At 45.5% G+C, this 19,121-nt stretch overlaps 1 protein-coding gene and 1 long non-coding RNA gene across 13 annotated transcripts in view; both read left to right on the forward strand.

Moving 5' to 3' along the window:
* GNG12 (G protein subunit gamma 12) overlaps positions 1-19,121 on the forward strand; it is a 127,061-nt gene that overhangs the window by 48,910 nt on the left and 59,030 nt on the right. For 7 of the 12 annotated variants that reach the window (XR_013448135.1, XM_078072940.1, XM_078072939.1 and 4 more), the window contains exon 2: positions 3,234-3,286. The gene's annotated coding sequence lies outside the window, so the exon portion shown is untranslated. Of the gene's footprint in view, positions 1-2,367; positions 2,473-3,233; positions 3,287-12,240; positions 12,253-12,569; positions 12,685-19,121 lie in introns of those variants that run through there. The other 5 variants (XR_013448132.1, XR_013448133.1, XM_078072941.1 and 2 more) reach the window with 5 other exon arrangements.
* Positions 14,232-18,449, forward strand: LOC144381766 (uncharacterized). Its single transcript, XR_013447568.1, has 2 exons — positions 14,232-14,454; positions 14,980-18,449. It is a non-coding gene; the product is annotated as an uncharacterized LOC144381766 (long non-coding RNA).

The raw sequence follows: 19,121 nt of genomic DNA on the forward strand, positions 1-19,121 counted from the left end.
GCATTCCTTTATAATGGTCACCCAAGGCTTTCAGAGGGCATGTTATTACTTAGATCCATGTGCAAAGTGAAGGGAAGCTGAAGAACTTGTTGGAGGTGGGCGCCTGGGTGGCTCAGTTGGTTAAGCAACTGCCTTCGGCTCAGGTCATGATCCTCGAGTCCCTGGATCAAGTTCCGCATCGGGCTCCCTGCTCGGCAGGGAGTCTACTTCTCCCTCTGACCCTAACCCCTCTCATATGCTCTCTCTCATTCTCTCTCTCTCAAATAAATAAATAAAATCTTCAAAAAAAAAAAAAAGAACTTGTTGGAGGTGTGATTGAGTTGGTCAAGATCTGAGTTGCATCTTTTCCCTCTAGTACTGAGCAGGCATAGGAAATGACCACCCCTCAACACTGGCTGGATTTAAAAGATGAAGATAAAACTTGCTTTTTGCTTTGTTAAAGGACATATTTGGAGAGTTGGAGACTCTTTATCCCAGTGTGTTTTTTTTTTTTTTTTTAAAGATTTTATTTATTTATCTGAGAGAGAGAATGGGAGACAGAGAGCATGAGAGGGGAAGGGTTAGAGGGAGAAGCAGACCCCCTGCTGAGCAGGGAGCCCGATGTGGGACTCGATCCCGGGACTCCAGAATCATGACCTGAGCCGAAGGCAGTTGCTTAACCAACTGAGCCACCCAGGCGCCCAATCCCAGTGTGTTTTTATTCACAATCTGGCTCTGCCACTTATGAGCTGGGTGACCTTAGGCTGCTAACTTCTTTGCCTCGTTTGCTTACCTGCTAGATCAGGTAATAAGAGAACCTACCCAGTATGGTTACTGAGTGGATTAAAGGAACATGCAAAGCACTTGGAACAGTGCCTGGCACACAACTCCATAAAAACCAACTTTTATTATTATCCATAGTAGTAGTAGTACATAATTCTCGATTGAATTGAGTGACCACTGGCCGTGATGCAGAGAGAGTTGTCCCTAAGTCAGCCGAAGGGGTTCACGGAGGCTTCCCAGGGAAGGTGACTTTTGAACTGAGACCTACAGATAGGCTGATACAGTAGAGAAAGGATGTGTTTGACAGAACAGAATATGCAGAGGCACGGAGGAGTGAGTGAGTGGCATTTTGGGACCTGTAAATATGTCTCTGTGGCTAAAGGACAAGATACCTGAGTGCTCAGGCACAAGACCACTGTGGCTTTTGAGTGGGCTGAGGAGGCTGGACTTGATCCTAGAACCTAGAGGAAGCCACTGAAGGACTTTCAGCAGGTTCAGGCTCAGGTGGCAGCCTCCTGCGGCGGCCTCAGCCCAAGGCCTGTTGATTCTAAACAGTGTCATCGATCCACCCCCTTTCCTACTACTTGGGCATGGAGTTCGCACATGTGGATCTTATTTTTCTCATTAGGTGTGATTTCTTTGGGGACCATGGATTAAGTAGAAGGATGTGTTTTCTGAATTCCTTTCTACCTGATTCGTCTTCTCTTCCTCTCCACCTCTGCTAGGACAGATACACAGGTGTCTAACTTGTAGACCCCCTTGGGAATCTGATCAAAGTGATGGACTCTTCCCTCAGAAAAATCATGAAGACAAGGTTTTCCAAAGACTGACACCCCTCCTCCCCCTGCTGTTAACCCCATACTGTACTCCCAGACCTAGGCCTGACCCCAGGCCTGCTTGTGGTGCTTTTGCTCTCACTCCATGTTGTTTTTATTTTAATTTGCTAGCACATCCCATAACTCCTCCATCTGCCATCACTACTATTATCTGACCATGTATCATGAGAGCAGCCTTGAATCACTTGGTTATAATTAAACCTGAAAGCAATTATCTTATTTTGAGCCATTCACATTTAATTGAGAGTCCAGTGGCTAAGGACACGGGCTCTGGAGGCAGACTGCATGGATTAGAATCCCAGCTCTGTTGGGGCACGTGAGCGGTGCAGTCGGTTGAGTGCCCAGCTCTTGGTTTCAGCTCAGGTGGTGATCTCAGCTCCGGGTCATGAGATCAAGCCCCACATCCGGCTCCGTGCTCAGTGGGGAGTCTGCTTGAGATTCTGGCCCTCTCCGTCTGCCCCCCACTCCACGCTCACATGTTCTCTCTTTCTCTCTCAAATAAATTAATTCTTAAAAATAATGCTTTATTGAGAAAAAGGAATCTCAACTCTGTCACCATCTTATAACCTTGAGTAAGCTACTTAACTTCTCCATGCCTCAGTTTCCTCATTACAAAATGGGAATGATAATATGCTTACCTCATAAAGTTATTGCGAGGATTAATTGAAGTAGATGCCAAGAATAGTTCTTGGCAATAGTAAGTGCTATATAAATATTTGCTATTATTATATGATTATTTCTAGTAAAATGACATCATGAATGAGGTAATGATGGATTACAAGGAGCAGGAAAATAGATGAATAAAATCTCCATATGCATTTGACTGGCTTTGCCAGGACCTGTAAAGGCCAAGATTGGATTCTCTCAGTGTCTGGTGAGGCTACCGGCCAGCATGGCTATTGACTACTTGAAATATGGCTAGTCTGAGTTGTGATGTGCTGGGTCCTGAAGATTGAGTATGAAAAAAAGCATGTGAAATGTCTCATTAGTAATTTTTATATTCGTTATATGTTGAAATGATAATTTTCTGAATAAATTCAGTTAAACCTACTTAAAATTTCATCCACTTCTTTTTGCATTTTTAATGTGGTTACTCAAAAATATAAAATTATATAAATGGCTCATTTTATAGTTCTGTTGAGCAGCACTGCCTTAGGCTCCCCCTTATCGATCAAACAAAAGTTTGGGGTTATTTGTGATCAGGTGGCCACTATCAGGAAGCCTTGTACACTCTTCCCATCGTCCTTCAGGTTGTGCTGGACCATCCATTTTTTCACTGGTTCCATAAAGGGAGCAATGACTTGGTCCTAGCAGAAGGGGTTGAGGGACCAATGCGAGAGCAACAACCAAGGAGGCTTCTGCTGACTTGGAGGGGTTTGGACGAAAACACTACCATTTATAGTACTGGCTTCAGACGTCCAGCACTCTCTGAAGTAGATGAGAGAATGCTCTCTATTCAGGAAGTTGAAATATGTAGGCAAAAAACTCTCCCTATTCCACCAGGAGCCAGAAAAGGCTTTGCTAATCTTTAACTAACAGAATAAATACTCAGCATCATGGTGGTCTCTTGGGACTGAAAGCACACCCTTCCCGAGTATGAGTTACTTACGGATTGTTTGCTTAATTCTATTTCAGATTCATTCCACCACTTACAACCTGAAAACGGTGGGCCAGGGGAAGTCTTACTGGTGAGTTCTCTTTCATTTTTAAAACAATGTGACTGTTTGACATTATTTTTGAATGTTTCACACTTCTAAGTTAGATACATCCCTACCAGTACTATGATTAGATGTCTATTTATTCACACTTTTTATTTTCCTCTATGAAATGATTTAAGACGTCTCCAAGCCTTAAAAAAAAAAAAAAAAAAAAAAAAGACCAATCCGTGTTCCTTGGCTAAGAACGTGGTCAGGGAAAAGATTATGATTACATGCCAAATACTATTAAAATAAAACTTTTCTTTTTCTTGTAATGAAACTATTTCCAGGCCCCTGTTGATGGTCTGCTTGTTTCAGGCAGTATCCAAAACAACAAAGTGTTATTTCGACCAAGGAATTCAGACAGTCCCTTGCAGTGTGTTGTAATGAAAATTGGCTCACAGTTATAACTTATTAGCTTTCTTCTTGCTGTAGTTTTCCTCTCCTCTCTCTGAACCGAAATGTGATTGTTGGGACATAACGGTTATGCAGTGGTAGAAAACTGACTTTAGAGTTAGGAAAGTAATATACTTTTTAAGTGAAAAAGTTTCTGAGGCTTCATGTGGCATCACTCCCTAATGCTGTGGTGATACTGTTATTTGCAGTGTGTAGCAGTTCGCTTTTGCTGCATAAGGAATCACCCCCAAAATACACTACCAGAGATTAGAGCCAAAATTTCCCGACTCAAAATAACAATCATGTCTTTATCCTATGATGTTGTGGGTTGGCAGTTTGGGCTGGGCTCTGCTGTGTGATTCTTCTGGTCTCTGCCGGGACCACTCCTGTCTCTGCAGTCAGCTACAGGTCCAGGTCGGTTAGGCTTCGTTTCTGAGAGTCACCTGGCTGTTAGCGTGATGACAATGACTCTAAGACGTGTGTCTCACCATCCTTCAGGCTACCCTGAGCATATTCCCGTGGGGTTGGGCAGGGTCCCAAGTGAAAGCAGGAACGTCTCCAGCCTAAGGCTCAGATGTGGCACGACGTTGCTTCCATCACCTTCTGGTGGCTAACGTGAGCTATGTGGCTGGCCTGGATTCAAGAGGCTACAGATACAAAGTCAGCCCCGTCATGGAGGAGCTGCAGAATTGCACCACGGGAACACGGATACAGGGAGGGGAAGGATTGTGGCCATTTTTATGGTCTTATCCTACAGTGTTTTTGAGTCATGTGAAAAAAGGAGGGCATGGAGTGAGGGCTCAGATCCATGCCCAGCCCGTAGCCCACCGCCCTCTCTCCCCATTCTGATTTGCTGGGCCCTGGCACTGCCCCCTGGCATCTCAATTGAGTAGGCTCTGAGGTGGTCTTGCCAGTGCCAGGCTGCCCACGCTCCAAGCCTCCCTCCATTCGCCGCTGCCACACTAGTCATCCTTCAGCTCATCTCTCAGGCTGTCGCTGTCCGTGTCTCAGATCATACCCGGCACCAGCCTCAACTCCTCTCTCTGGCTTCTCCACATCCGTCATCTGGCCCCCTCCTCTCCTGCTCACCTCCCACCACCCCTTTTATTCCAGCCAGACTGTTCCATTTACCATTTCTCTTGAGGACACCTCATGCTGCTCACCCCTTCCCTCCTTGGAAACCCTTGTCATTCTGCAGGGCCCACTAGAATTTTCCCTTCTCTGCAATATGGCCTTCTCTGCCTGTTCTTGCTGTCTGGGATCTGCCCTGCTCTGAACTACTTCAAAGCCAAACGCTGGGTTGTGTGCTTCACTCTCTTCACCTTGGCTAGTCTGCCTTCTCCAGTGCTTTGTCGGTGCTTCCTTTGAACCTAAATGTGATTGTGGTGAGGGAACAGTTAGGCAGTGGGAGAAAACTGACTTTACAGAGCAGAAGGCTGCCCAGGCCTTCCTTGCAGGACCCCACGGAAGGCCGAGAGTATAGCCGCTACTTAGTCAGCCAGGAGGCAGCATGGACACTGTGCTTGGTCGTCCATCAGCAGCTCAGCAGGGTCACGTGAGGCACCTGTTAAAATACAGGCTCCCCTGGGCCCTCCCCATTTATTAGGTCTGGGGTGGACCCCAGGAATTTTAAAGGGCTCAGATGATTCTCATGTGATTGCTGTGCAGTTGGCACCACTCATTATGGAAAGAAGAAGACATTTAGGGGTGCCTGGGTGGCTCAGTCATTAAGCGTCTGCCTTCAGCTCAGGTCATGATCCCAGGGTCCTGGGATCGAGCCCCGCATCGGGCTCCCTGCACGGCGGGAAGCCTGCTTCTCCCTCTCCACTCCCCATGCTTGTGTTCCCACTCTCGCTATGTCTCTGTCAAATAAATAAACAAAATCTTAAAAACAAAAAAAAAGACATTTATAGGAGACCTGGGTTGGAGCCCTGACCCTCCTGCTTTCTGCCTCTGGGACCTTATAAACTCAACCTAGCTGAGCTTCAGTTTCTCCATCTGTAAAATGGGAATAATGTTTAACTTGTGGCCTACCAAGAAGATCTAAAAGGATGATGTATGTGCCAGTGTTTCGTGAACCATAAAAGATAATGAAAATGCATTAATGGATTATGGATCTGTGGCTAGCCAGTGTTCAGAAAGGGGCAGTTACCTTCGTGGTGGTGGTCGTGGTAGTGAGAGAGGAGTAGGCAGGGGGTAGTCGAGTGGTAGTCATGGTGGGATCACTAATCACAGTAACAGTAGTCATCATCAGTGTCCTCTGTGATCTCGAGTGCTGCCTGTGCCAGGCACTGTGTAACTGCTTCACATAGAATTCCTTGGGATTTACAGGAAGACCCCCCCCCAATTCAGTTGCCTCTCTACCATCATTACAGCCTATTCCACTATTAATGAATGAGTTCTTTGAATTTTTACCCTCTTCAAAATACCTGGTTAAAATGTACTCATCCCTCAGAGAGGAGATACTTGGATAAACTGTTATCAGCCACGGACAACCTGTCAATGTCAAGTACAAGGTCCTGTAAGTGTGAGCTGCTTTGATTGGATGGGAGGAGTTGGAAAAGGGAAACAACCAGGAGTCCTAAAGAGAAAGTAGGTGTGGGATACACAGGAACAGGCCAGAGGGCACCCAGCTGCCCAAGGAAGGATGGGGCGGCGGGACGTATGCAGGCAGGAGGGCGGGAAGAGGGGGCGGAGGACCGAGACAGTTGCTGACAGTTTGGCTCGGGCCGATCCTGGTCCAAGGCCACCACCTTCTCAGCCTGCTCAGCCAGAGCTTCCCAGTGAGAGCCACCCGAACAGGCAGCATTTGTAAAACTGTCTTCCTTTCACCATCCGGGTTGTTTTATAGTATTTTGATTGATCTAATATACATGCCTCTCTTCTTTCAAAGAGCTTTGAGGTGGCTTTTATTTTATTTATTTATTTATTTATTTTTGGTGCAAAAGGGTGGTTTTATTTTTTTTAATTTTTTAATTTTTTAAAAGATATTATTTATCTACTTGAGAGAGGGAGAGAGAGGGAGAGAGAATCTGAAGCAGACTCTGCACTGAGCACAGAGCCCGGCGCGCAGCTCGATCCCACAGCCGCAAGATCATGACCTCAGCCGAAACCGACTTAACTGACTGAGCCACCCAGGCACCCCACAAGGGTGGTTTTATTAAAGCGCGCGGGCTGCTATGAACATTGGGGTGCATATGGTCCTTCTTTTCACTACATCAAGGAGGGCACGTACTGCAATGAACCCTGGGTGTTATACGCAAACAATGAATCATGGAACGCTACATCAAAAACTAATGATGTACTGTATGGTGATTAACATAACATAAAAAAAAAATGGGGGCAGGATCCATGGGCAGAAAGAGCTGCCTTTGGGGTGGCTTTTAAATACACACATAATATAATGAGACCCACAGAAATAAAGAAGGCAGGAAATTTGCGGAGGAAGGCAGGGTAGGGGAAGTTAGAGGTAAGGTTGGGCCCCGAGCATAGGGCTGAGAGCCTGTATGTGGGCTGTGAGGTCCCCCAGTCTTGCCTTGGAGCTTCTGGGTAGTCGCTCCCAGAAAGAACCCGTGCTCAGGTAACAGTGCACAGTGGCTGGAAGACGCAAGCATGATAGTTACTCAGAAGAGGTAAGACTTAGAGTCATTTCTCCAAAGTGTTCATTAAGAGGAGACCACATAAGGTTGTGAACAACATCCCTGTAATAAATAGAATAATGAGGACTGTCCTGGGTGTAGGTGAATGATGTAACCTCCAGTTGAAGCCCAAGAAAAGCCCTTCCAGTCCAGGTGTGCACTTAATCCAAGGATAAACTCTAATGGTTTCAGCTGGAATCACAAATACATATATTCGTGCTCCACCCCCACCCCCGTATTAGACTTTACAGATTGTTGTGGTTCTTGACGCTGAGCCTGGGCATCTGGCTGTGGACCAAATTTGGCACAGGACTTGAAAGTGACTTACCATCCCTGTTCTAAAAGAATAATAAACAGCTTCCTGAAAGGACTCTGTAAATATTATTTCTCCCCAGTCCCAAATCATCTACACCCTGACTAGGTCTGTGGAGTGGCTTTTGGATACACAGAATTTGCATCGACCCTGTCCACTGTGACCTGTTTGGCCCTCTTGCCTTGCTCCACAAGTAGGTCTCCTTCTGCTTTGAGCCCCCTGGCTCTAGGTCACTTCTGATACTGGAGTGTTCAGGTGAGAACTGGGGCAGTTGGAGAATCTCATGGGAATAGGAATAGCAGCCTGCAAGTATTTGCTTCCTGTTAACAAACTACAACCTGGGCTCGCCTGGGTGACTGTTGTGCACTTCTGGGACTTTCTTCTTCAGGTCAGAAACTTTGATATTTATTGCAAGAAGTAGGGTCTGATTGGTGGCAGCATTGGTAAGAAGAACTGTCAGGGGCAGAGGGTCGTGTGAGAGAAGGTTAAGCCTAGACTTTCTGTAGGAATATTAGAGGATGAAAAACCGTTAATTCAGGAGGATCATTGTCAGAGAGCAGCCTAGAATTCCGCAAGGACTACCCAGGAATGGGAACTTCCTTTCGGGCTTTATTTTCATTTAGGTCAGGCTTACTTGTTCTTTTATTATTATTGTTATTTATGATTGTTGTTATTTTGTTTGCAAGTAACAGAAATCCAATTTAAACTAGTTTCTTGACTTACATAATTAAGAAATCTGTACTGGAATGGACTTCAGGTATAGCTGTATCCAGGAGTTCAAAAGATATTATCAGGCCATTCTCTTTCACTCTCTCCATCTTTTGGCTCAGCTCAATGCTGTCAACTTCATTCACAGGCAAGCTCTTCCCGTACCATGGTACCAGAGGTAGCCATCGGTGTTACATTGCCATCATCCTCACAGCTATGGATCTCAGTGAAAAGAGACTGCCTCTCTTGCCATTGTTCTAACAATACCAAGGAGGGATCTTAGCTGGCCCAGTTTGGATTCCTTTCCTGAATCAAGTTGGCCAGAAGTACACAGATGACAGTAAGCAGTATCTGTTTGGCCAGGCTTTGTTCATGTGGCCCTCGAGAGAGGGTAAATCCCTCCAGAATCCCATAGAATGGGGTCCTTATGAAAGAAGGAAGAATTTCATTATCAGAAGAAGGAAGTAAGAGCATGCCAAGTAGATAAAACTTTTGGGTACCAGAGTCCACTGATTTAGGAATTCTGAATTGGGGGGTCCACTAAACTGGAAAGGTTTAAAATTAGATTCAGCTTCAGTTATGTTGACTACCTATTCCAGGGTCGGTATCATGATCAAGACTAGTAACAATGAGCATATGGAGAGGTGAAGGATGGGTGACCCCACCGTGGGGTCGGGTAGGCAGCTTTGGGCCTATGGATCTCCTATCGCATCCCCAGAATCTAGAGCAGTGACTATTAACCTGAGGACAGTGGGTGGGCTCCAGTGGATCAGTAATCCTTTTAATGAGTCAGTGAATGGGCTTCTATGATCATTTGCAAAATTGTGTATATGTACTTTTTTTTAAAGTGGAAAAAGGGGTTATGTTTCCATCATTTTCTCAGAGGACTTCATGGTCCCCTACTGTTTAAGAGCCATTGCTCAGGCTTACTTAAATTGTTTTAGATTTGGCCAGCTTAATCTTATGCATTTGTTTCTTGTCTTGGCTCAACTAATAATGTTTAGTGTCCATGATAAACATAGTTCCCTATGGAAGGGACACAGTGATGTCAGTGGCTGAGTGTGTGGCGTTAAGTTGCATGTCGAGTTTTTTAGGCATTTGTGTAAACTCTTTACAGTCCCAGTTGCCATTTACCAAAATGCTGACTCTGGTGCCAGGCTCTGTGCTAAGTGCTTTACCTGCATTTTCTGAACCACTTATTTCTACACAGGACTATGCTTCTGTGAACCTTGGGTCTGTTATGGAAGCACCTACTAGAACCAGCTCCTCTCGGCTGCCTCTCTGAGAACGTAGGATACAAACTCCGTGTTTTTCCTCTTCCCCACATCTGCTACCGTGTGTCTTCCTCTTTCCACCTTTCCACCCACAGGTGATAGAATCATAGAATCCCAGGTTTGGAAGAGTTTGCTCAGATCATGCAGTTCAGTGGTTTTTGAGCCCTGTTCTTTGGTTTTCTAGTTTTGAACTCCCAAGAGGGAAGGCTGGGCAGGATCCAAGTTCCTGCCCTGCTTCAGTCAGCACTGTCTGCTGAAAACCACTCATCTGTGAGAATAAAAAGGGTTCAGGATTAGATGTCAGACTTGAGGTTGAGTCCAGGTTCCTTACCTACCTGTGTGACTCTAGGAATGTTGCCTAACCTCTCTGAGCCGTAGTTTCCTTAGCTGTCCAAGGGGATAATAACCTCTGCCTCGTGGAGTTGTTAGGGGGACTGAATGAGGTAATATCTGTAAAGTCCTTGGTCTCGTGCCTGGCACATAATCTGTGCTTAGCAAAGATTAGCTGTAACTACTACATTGCACACGTGACGTGAGACTTAATTAAGACACAGCTGTATTCTTTTTTTTAAAGATATATATATTTATTTATATATATATATATGTGTGTGTGTGTGTATATATATATATATTTATTTATTTATTTAGAGTGAGCATGAGCTAGGGGAGGGGCAGAAGGAAGAGAGAGGGAGAGACTGAATTTCAAGCCGACTTGGAACCTGACACAGGGCTCCATCTCACGACCCTGAGATCATGACCTGAGCCGAAATCAAGAGTCAGAAGCTCAACCAACTGAGCCACCCAGGCGCCCCCAGCTATATTGTCTCCCACTGTTCCTTTAAAGTTTATTCAGTAAGGTGTGTCTTTCCTCCATTTTCTTTTAAAAACTTAATTAAGCCGAGACGCCTGAGTGGCTCAGTCGGTTAAGCGTCTCCCTTTAGCTCAGGTCATGATCCCAGGGTCCTGGGATTGAGCCCCGCATCGGGCTCCTTGCTCAGTGGGGAGCCTGCTTCTCCCTCTGCCCCTCCCCCTGCTTGTGCACTCTCTCTCTCTCTCTCTCTGTCAAATACTCGTTATTCTTAGGCAATAAGAAGTCCTATGGCCCCTTTAAGTAACACACACACACCGCACATACACGTTCACTTTGGAAATTGGAAATGCACGGTCTGGTCTATAAACAGTCAGTATTCACTCTAAGAGAAGACCTCCCCCTCCATCTTGCCAGTACGGGTCTCCCCGTCTTTCAGCTGCCCACCGCGTCAGGCCTCCCCAGATGACGCAGAGAGAGGAGGGGAGAAAGAGAGGAAGGTTCTTAACCTGACTGCTACCGTCCTGCCTGGCACTGGGTCCTCTGAGCCTGGCTGATGGGTAAATGGACTCTCTGTCCTGGCTCTTTCCGTGGCTTTCTCAAGGACTCGCTGTTGGAACTTTCCATCTGGATCTCCCAGCACTCACGCAGTGTGTCTCCTTCTGCTGGCTGCAATCATCAGCCAGCAGCTTCTGGTTTCCATTCGTGTTCTCCCACCCTCAGGCTGCATGAAGTCCATTGGGTCAAACCTGTTTTAAGGAGCCCAAAGCTGGTATTCCTGGAGCCCAGAGTTCACACTATTTCACCCCCTTCCCCCCACCCCCGGGGGAAGGGGGAGAACGACCACTTTCCCTGACCCAGCCTTCTGTTCTGCCACCAGAGGCCTCTTTTGTGTCCTCTCACATTTTGGTTCCTCAGGCAGGAGTTGCATACCAGTCCCCAAACTCTAAGAGACCCATATCAAGCCTTCCAAATGTTGCCTTTAAAACCCTTTTCTCTGGGGGTGCCTGGGTGGCTCAGTCGTTAGGCGTCTGCCTTCAGCTCAGGTCATGATCCCAGGGTCCTGGGATCGAGCCCCGCATCGGGCTCCCTGCTCCGCGGGAAGCCTGCTTCTCCCTCTCCCACTCCCACTCCCCCTGCTTGTGTTCCCTCTCTCGCTGTATCTCTCTCTGTCAAATAAATAAATCTTAAAAAAAAAAAACCAAAAAACAAAACCCTTTTCTCTAGGCTTGAAATGAAAGGCCAGCTCCTTCCACCCCAGCCATCTTGGGGAGCGAGGGTAGGAATCAGAGCATTTCTGAGGAATCTGCCTCACAGAATCCTCTGTCACTTTTCACTGCCCTGGACCTGTTTATATATCCTCCTGTTGGATCTTTGAGCCAGCTAGGTCAACTTCTTAGAAATTTCCACATAATGGTCTGGCCCCGTGCTTTGGAATTTCCCATCTGTTGAATCTTGATGCTGGAGTGGAAACTTCCACTTTAGCATCTTGTTAGATTAACTGTTAACCCCTGGCTAATACAAGGAACTCCTCTTTAACACCCCTAAAAGCAGCCCTTCATCCTGTGCTTGAAACCTGGGCAAGCATGTGGAGCTCCCTACCTCCTCCTTTCCCTCTCAAATGTCTTACTACGATTTCCAGATAACTTGGAGCTGCTGGGAAGGTGTTGCTTCTACAAAGCCAAGCCTGGCTCCCTGCTACATTCCCTTTAATGGGGTCGGAAGTGTGTGTGTGTGTGTGTGTGTGTGTGTGTGTGTGTGTGTGTGTGTATGTACCCTGTCTGAGAAAATCTGCCTGGGTGGCAGAGATTTCAGGTAGAGGCAGGCTTCCACCAACACCCTGCCTCTAAGACCCCAGGAAAGCCTCTGACCTTGCCTCTGGGAAGGTTTTCCCTACCATGGCACCAAAGTGCGCTTGATACAACCCCAAGAGAAAGCTAGCATTTGGAAACTCCATGCTCAACCACTGTTTCTCATGTTCATGACCCTAATGTAGTTTCTTCTGAGAGCTGATTTGCCATGCTTCAGGGGGATTTTTAATCAAGGCTCCATCCATAGTTTATGAACTCCGAAAAATCAAGGCTTGCAAGAATGTGCTCTACAAGAACCACCCCCTAACCCCCTGATTTTTTTGCAGTTTTTCTTTTGTGCTTGAGCATCCTTTTGGAGTCAGCAGCTTTTCCTGCCTTCTCCGGCGCCAGCACTGTGAACTTGGGCCTCTCTGCCAAGGTGCCCTCCTTTGTCATGTGCAGGTTGGTTGGGCGGCTGTGGTGGTATGTGGGTCACCGTGCATTTAGGTCCCCCACACCCTGGTAAAGGCAGAGTCCTGGATGAGCAAGTGACACATGCTAGCAAGATATTTGAGTCAGAGTTGGAATCTCTTTGGGGATAAGAATGTATTAAATGCCTAAGAATGTATTAAATGCATTTTGGGCAATTCCATCACTGGACCAGTTCCCATGGCAGGACTCAACATTGTGAATCCAGATGTGAACCTGGTTTATGCCCTCATGTTCTCTTTGCTGGCTATTTATAAAGATGGCAGGATGTGGCTCCCCCCCTCCTCCGTCCCCTCCTTCTGTGCCCTCCCTCATGCCCCAGATGATGTTGGAGCCAGAGGCTATGAGGGCAGAACTGCACTCCCCTACCGCTGCTCACCTGTGTTCTTCTCTTGGCCTGAAACGATGTAGTGCTTCCCATTTGGCCATTCAAATATCTAGATGTACTAAATAGCTAATAGGCTGCTAACTAGAACATTCTTTCTATTTGTGCACACTTTACACCCAGGAGGTGCGTAGTGTAGGCAGATGGACCAGAGTTCAGACCTTTCCTTAGCTACTGGGATACTTTGGACAGAGTCTCTGAGCCTCCATTTCCTCATTTGTTAAATGAGGGTAATGCCAGGTGCTTCATAAGCTAGCTGGATTAAGGGAAGGTAATCATGTAATGAATTCGGCACAGAGGCCTGTCACATAGTATAGGTTCAATAAATAGTAGCTGTTATCTTTATTTGCTTTTGACTGCTGCAGTGATTTCTTAAATATTCTTATAGCCTTGGAAAAAGTAGCCCAATTCTCTAGCAATTTTTTTTTTGATCAAATAGGAATTTGTGAAAAAAAATCAAAATGTGTGCAGCTACCTGCTTTAAAAAAATATCTTGCAAAGCTCCTTAGTTCTTTGTAGTGTACAAAGTGACTTTTGGTTGCAGAAGCAGCATGGCTCAAGAGCTAAGAATAAAGCTCAGCCTGCCCAGCCTCACATCCACCACTGAATACCTTGGACAAGGTGCGACCTTGGGCATGTCATTTACTCTTAAAGCCTCAATTTCTGCATTAACACGATGAGGGTAATACTGCACAGGGTTGTTGAGAAACCTAAGTGAAATAATCCCTATGAAATGTGTAGCGCAGGCTTGGCACGCAGTAAACACCCAAATAATGGTGTCATTCTCTTCCCATCATGATATCATCTTCATTTTACAGGTGAGAATTTGCAGAACATTTTTTTCCTTGTGACAAATGGCTTCACGAAGACACTTTTATATGTAAGAAGTTGTTCTCGCTGTTTTGTTCAAGAAAGAACATGAACATTTCGGTGCGGGTTTGCTTACAAATACCAAACTGTAGCATATACGAAAGCAAGCTACATTAACTAAACAACTTGCCATTTCTGTAGGCGGCCTCTCATTTCCTTGTTAAGATTTGGCTGAGTGATTTTGCCACAAGACTGGGAAAAATTGATTTATTATTTTTACAAAGACTGTGAAAATATGCAAACATAGCTAGATTTGGCTAGGTGCTCTAAGTTCAGATCGGTTTATTTTGTTCTCTGTAAATCTGGCAGAGTTGGCACCTTCGTGTGGAGCCCAAGGAGGTCTTCAAAGGAGACATGACCTTCCCATCAGGAGGAGGGGGAGAAGGCCGGGTCTGAGGCAACAGGATGACCCAAAATGGGGGCCGAGGCTTGGTCAGGCAGGGGTGGCAAGCTGGCCTGTGGCAGAGCTCATGTTCCTGATGAAGGAGGTTCGTTCCCTCTACCGGGATTGTGCCCTTGGGCACTTCTTTCCTAGGATCCCCCTGGGGCGACGGGCACTCCCGAGGCGGTAGAGCTCCGGGCTCCTGGTGTTTTTACTACGTGCCCACGCTGTGCCAGATGCAGGGTCTGTATAGAAGGAAGCAACATCATTATTTGTGGGACTGATTTGGAGGTGTATGTAACGCATGCCTGGACATCTTTGGTGAATGAATTACCCATTTGAGCAGGAAACCCATTCTCATGTTGGGTGTGACTCACTCACCTCTGCACACAGTTTAGGAGTGCTCTTTCTTCACAAACAAGCTGGAAGCCTGGCCAGTAAGCCCGAGGAAAGGGAAGTGCTGTAGCCTTAAGGGGAGGAACAGGTGTGGGGGGAGGCAGCCGGGCCACTTCCACTGGTTGGTCAGAAGGTGTTTACTGAGCACCTGCGATGTGCCTGGGGCAGGATGAAGAGGGAGCAGAACCTAAAGGGACACTTTCTGCCACCGACCACCTTGCACTTTCTTTCCCAGCCCGAGTCCACTCCCTGAGGCAGAAACTGAGCCACGTGACCACTGCCGTTCTGTGGACGAGGCTTGCAGGCGCCTGCTTGCCAACACACTCCTCACCAGCAGTGCTGACCACGGAGCTCAGGATGGTTATGATGCTCAAGCTTCAGGGCCTATCCCCTCCAAGGATCCCTTCTAATGCCCTGTAGCTAAAGGGCTAGTCCTAATTTTGCATTCTTCTGCTAAGAGACCCCCAAATTGTATAAGGCTCAGGATTCACACAAACTAGATCTGTTCCTAGGCCGGGGAGAATTGGCACACACACTCCGGGTCTTTCTCCCTCTACCCTGTCATGCTGTTACCGAGATACTAGAATTCCAGTTTGTTCCAACGTTGAGAATAGGTTTTGCCCCTGCGTGTGACCTCTTCTGAGGCTTTACCTGAGTACCCCTAGGAGCATCTAACCCTTTCAGGGAAGAGGACGAAGGCCCAATGAGGAATTGCTATTTGGGCTCGTTCCTGGCCACCACACACCCTCAGAAGGTGGAAAGGTTCCACTATTCCTGCAGGAAGGCAGGGCCGGGGCTCTCAGACCTCCAGCAGCTTTGTGGTTGCTCGGAAGGAGGCCCTGCGAAGGAGCCAGGTAGGCATCAGCTGGCCATAATAGGCCCAGTGGAAAATTCTCCTTAAAAAAAAAAAAAGTAATACCTGTGAAACTGTATCAGCGTTGGCAAAAGCATCACCCTGATCTCAAGTTTTAGGAGAATAGGCTGCCAACCTCCAGGACTATGGCTGATAAAGTGTTTCTGCCCACTGCCCTTAATCAAGTCCCTTCCCTCATATTGCACCAAAGGGCTGGAGTGCTTTGCTAATCAGAATTCAATGTATTGAAAAGAAGCAAGAGGAGGGAAATGGCCCTTTTTGTACTTGCATATCTTCCTAGTTCTCTGCGAGACTCCCAAGTTTGAAAGTCATTTCCTTTTCCAGTGACATGCTGGCCAACTTCGCCCCCTGGAGGAGAACTAGAGAATTGTTTAAAATGAGCCATCTAAGGCATCCTCGTTCTAACTGGTATCTGGAAAGAAATTGTCAGCCTGCAATAAGTCAGGATAGGGAAAGGGGCCTTTTTTTGGTTGTTCTTTCCTTTTGCCTTGAAACGAGTATTCTAAACTTAGGTTTAAATGCTTGTTTTCTATCTGTAAAGAATAAAATGGTTAAAATGCTACCAGGTTTAAGGCTCATACCTATTAAACTACAGTGGACTTTTTTTTTTTTTTGGTCAGGTCTCTCCACTAATGCTAATTATGGAAAATTACTACCAGTATTGAGTCTCCTTTTAGCCTTTGAAGTTGTGGTAGAGACAAAAACAATCAGAAAATAGAAAATTTCAACCACCAACTGGATACGTATTAGTGATCCTAACTAACAAACTGCAGCTCACCATTGTCCACATTGGAATCTTTTTTGAGTTCGTCCTGCTAGTTTAAATTACTTGGGCCTCAGTTCATTTACCGTTGCTACTAAAATCTGCCAGACAGTCACTTTCTGTCACAATTAGGCCAACAAGGTAATACTTACTTCACTACTACTTTCTATTCTTTTTGTATATTTTTAAAACCAAAATGCAAAACAGAAGGATAAGAGTTGAAATATAAAAACCTTCCCATATATTTCATCTTTTGTTAAAATATGATTTTATCCTGACACCTTTATTAATCGTTTGTTAATTACTCACCTGCTTTTAATTACCAGATCTGACCTGATTATTTAGCTTCTGTTGTGTCTTCTATAATGAGAGCCTTCATAATAAAAATCTCATCTACTATCTTTTGTTCACCAAGTGGTAGTTCATGACCCTGGATGAATGTTTATCATCTCCATTGTTCTAGATGTTCATCCCCCAAGTGGAGGATACAATCATAGTATTTTTATTATTAATGCTTTAAATAGTTGTTTTTCCTTTCTCTGCCCTCAGAAGTCCTGAGGTGCACCTCAGTATTTGAGGGCATGGCATTGTTAAGAGGCTGTTCTTCCCTCATATATCAGATTCATTGAGTACTTGGGGCTGTTTTTCCTATGGGAAAGGGAAGAGCGTGCACACACCTTGTAGGTTATTATTGTGAATCTTTTAAAAAATATATCTGACAGAGGTTTCTAATGATTATTGATCATAAGTGTATATATGGTGTATAATTTTTCATCTCATGCAATCTTTATGTAAGAAAAACATTTCTTTGACCATATCATCTGTTTGCTTTTTGCACCCAGTGTATGGAAAACCAGCTGTCCTAATTCTAAGTAGGCATTACTGGCAGGATGTATTTCCTCCAGGATAGGTTCCTGGGAGATTGCTCATTTCTTGCCTCCTGAGGCACCTGACAAAGCTCAGAGGGGAAGGGGGAGTGAGCCTGGGGAGCCAGAATTCCTGCCGGCCTCGTCCCAGTCCACAACACAGGCTGGTTGCTTTTCTTTGTGAACGCTTACCCTCCTTGCCTATGGCTGCAGCCACCACCCCTTTATTTGGAGGAGAAATACACACACGCCCCTTTCTTGGTCATCTGTCTCCTTTTCACTGTTGAAAGGAACCATTAATCTAATTTCAGCTTGATTCATTAATGATTCCTTGACATTCAGGTAATTGCAAGACTGAGCAACATCAGACTGGTTTGCAAGTTCCCTCTCATTTCAGAGAATTTTCAAGCTTTCGTTATTACTCACAAATTGCAACCTGCTCAAGTTCAGACTCTGCTGACTAGGATAGACAGGAAGGAGAAGGGCAATGTTTGCCACCAAGAATGGGTGTTTGGGATAGGGCAGAATAGGGGTTCGTGTTTTTAGTCAAGGGCAATGTTTTGCAGACATTTTGATGCAATGTTGTGGTAAGTAGTGTGAGATGAAATGAGAGACACCCAATAGCTGACCCTTTGCCCCTATGCTCCCCAGCCGCGCCTACACCAGCTCTGTCTTTCTCAAAGTACTGAATAAGGTTCTAGATTGCATAATAGTAGTATATGAATGTTAATTTCCAGATTTGACTAATTGTAGTGTGGTTATATAATAGAGCTCTTTATTTGTAGAAAAGACACACTGAAGTATTTAAGGGTCGGACAATATCATTGTCTACCTCTCTCTCCCTCTCTTTCTCTCTCGTGCTCTCTGTAGTAGGGGTGCCTGGGTGGCGTGTCGGTTTTGCATTCCCACTCTTGGTTTGGACTCAGGTCGTGAGGTTGAGCTTCATGTGGGGCTCTGCGCCCAATGTGGAGGCTGCGTGCATTTCTCTCTCCCTCTCCCTCTGCCCCTCCCACTGCGCACATGCTCTCTTTCTCTCTCAAGTAAATAAATCTGACAAAAATAAATAAAAAATAAAGTAAATATAGCAAAATGTTGACATTTGAGGAATCCAAATCTGGGTGAAAGATAGCAGAGAACTATTTTTTGCCATTCCTGTAACTTTACATCTGAAATTATGTCAAAATAAAAGTTTTAAAACATGATGCTTGCGAAGACTTTGTAATCACATAGGGAAATGCAAACTATAAAATTGTACCATAGAGTGTGATTTGAGCTCCTTTAAAAACTCATGGAGAAAGTATTAGAAGGAAATAGAGCACCATGTTAACTTTTGTTAATCTATTATCCATGTTAATATATGTTATACGTTTTTCTCTAAGTAGCTGGTATTTTCTGAAAAATCAGGAAAAAATCTTTTTAAAAAAGGTGATGGCTAACTCTTAAAGATCTGAGTGAATCTCGCTCTTCGAGTCTGCACCACCGGGCACCCGCTGTACTAGAAGGGTGTCACACGTGCATATACAGACGGTCCCCGACTTAGGATTTTTCAGCTTCATGATGGTGCAAAAGCAATACACATTCAGTAGAAACTGTACTTTGAATTTTGATCTTTTCCCAGGCTGGCACTGCGTGGTAGGTTACTTTTTCGTGATGCTGGGCAGTGGCCGCGAGCCACACGCAGCTCTCCGTGAGGGATGTGATCACGAGGGTGAACAGCAGATACGTTGACATCCATTCAGTTTTTCACTTGCAGTACGGTATTCCGTACGTTACACGAGGTAGTCAACACTTGATTATAATCAACACAGGCTTTGTGTTAGATGATTTTGCCCAACTGTAGGCTAAGTGAGTGTTCTGAGCATGTTTAGGGTAGG

This window comes from Halichoerus grypus, chromosome 5, assembly GCF_964656455.1.
Source record: "Halichoerus grypus chromosome 5, mHalGry1.hap1.1, whole genome shotgun sequence".
Classification (NCBI taxonomy): domain Eukaryota; kingdom Metazoa; phylum Chordata; class Mammalia; order Carnivora; family Phocidae; genus Halichoerus; species Halichoerus grypus.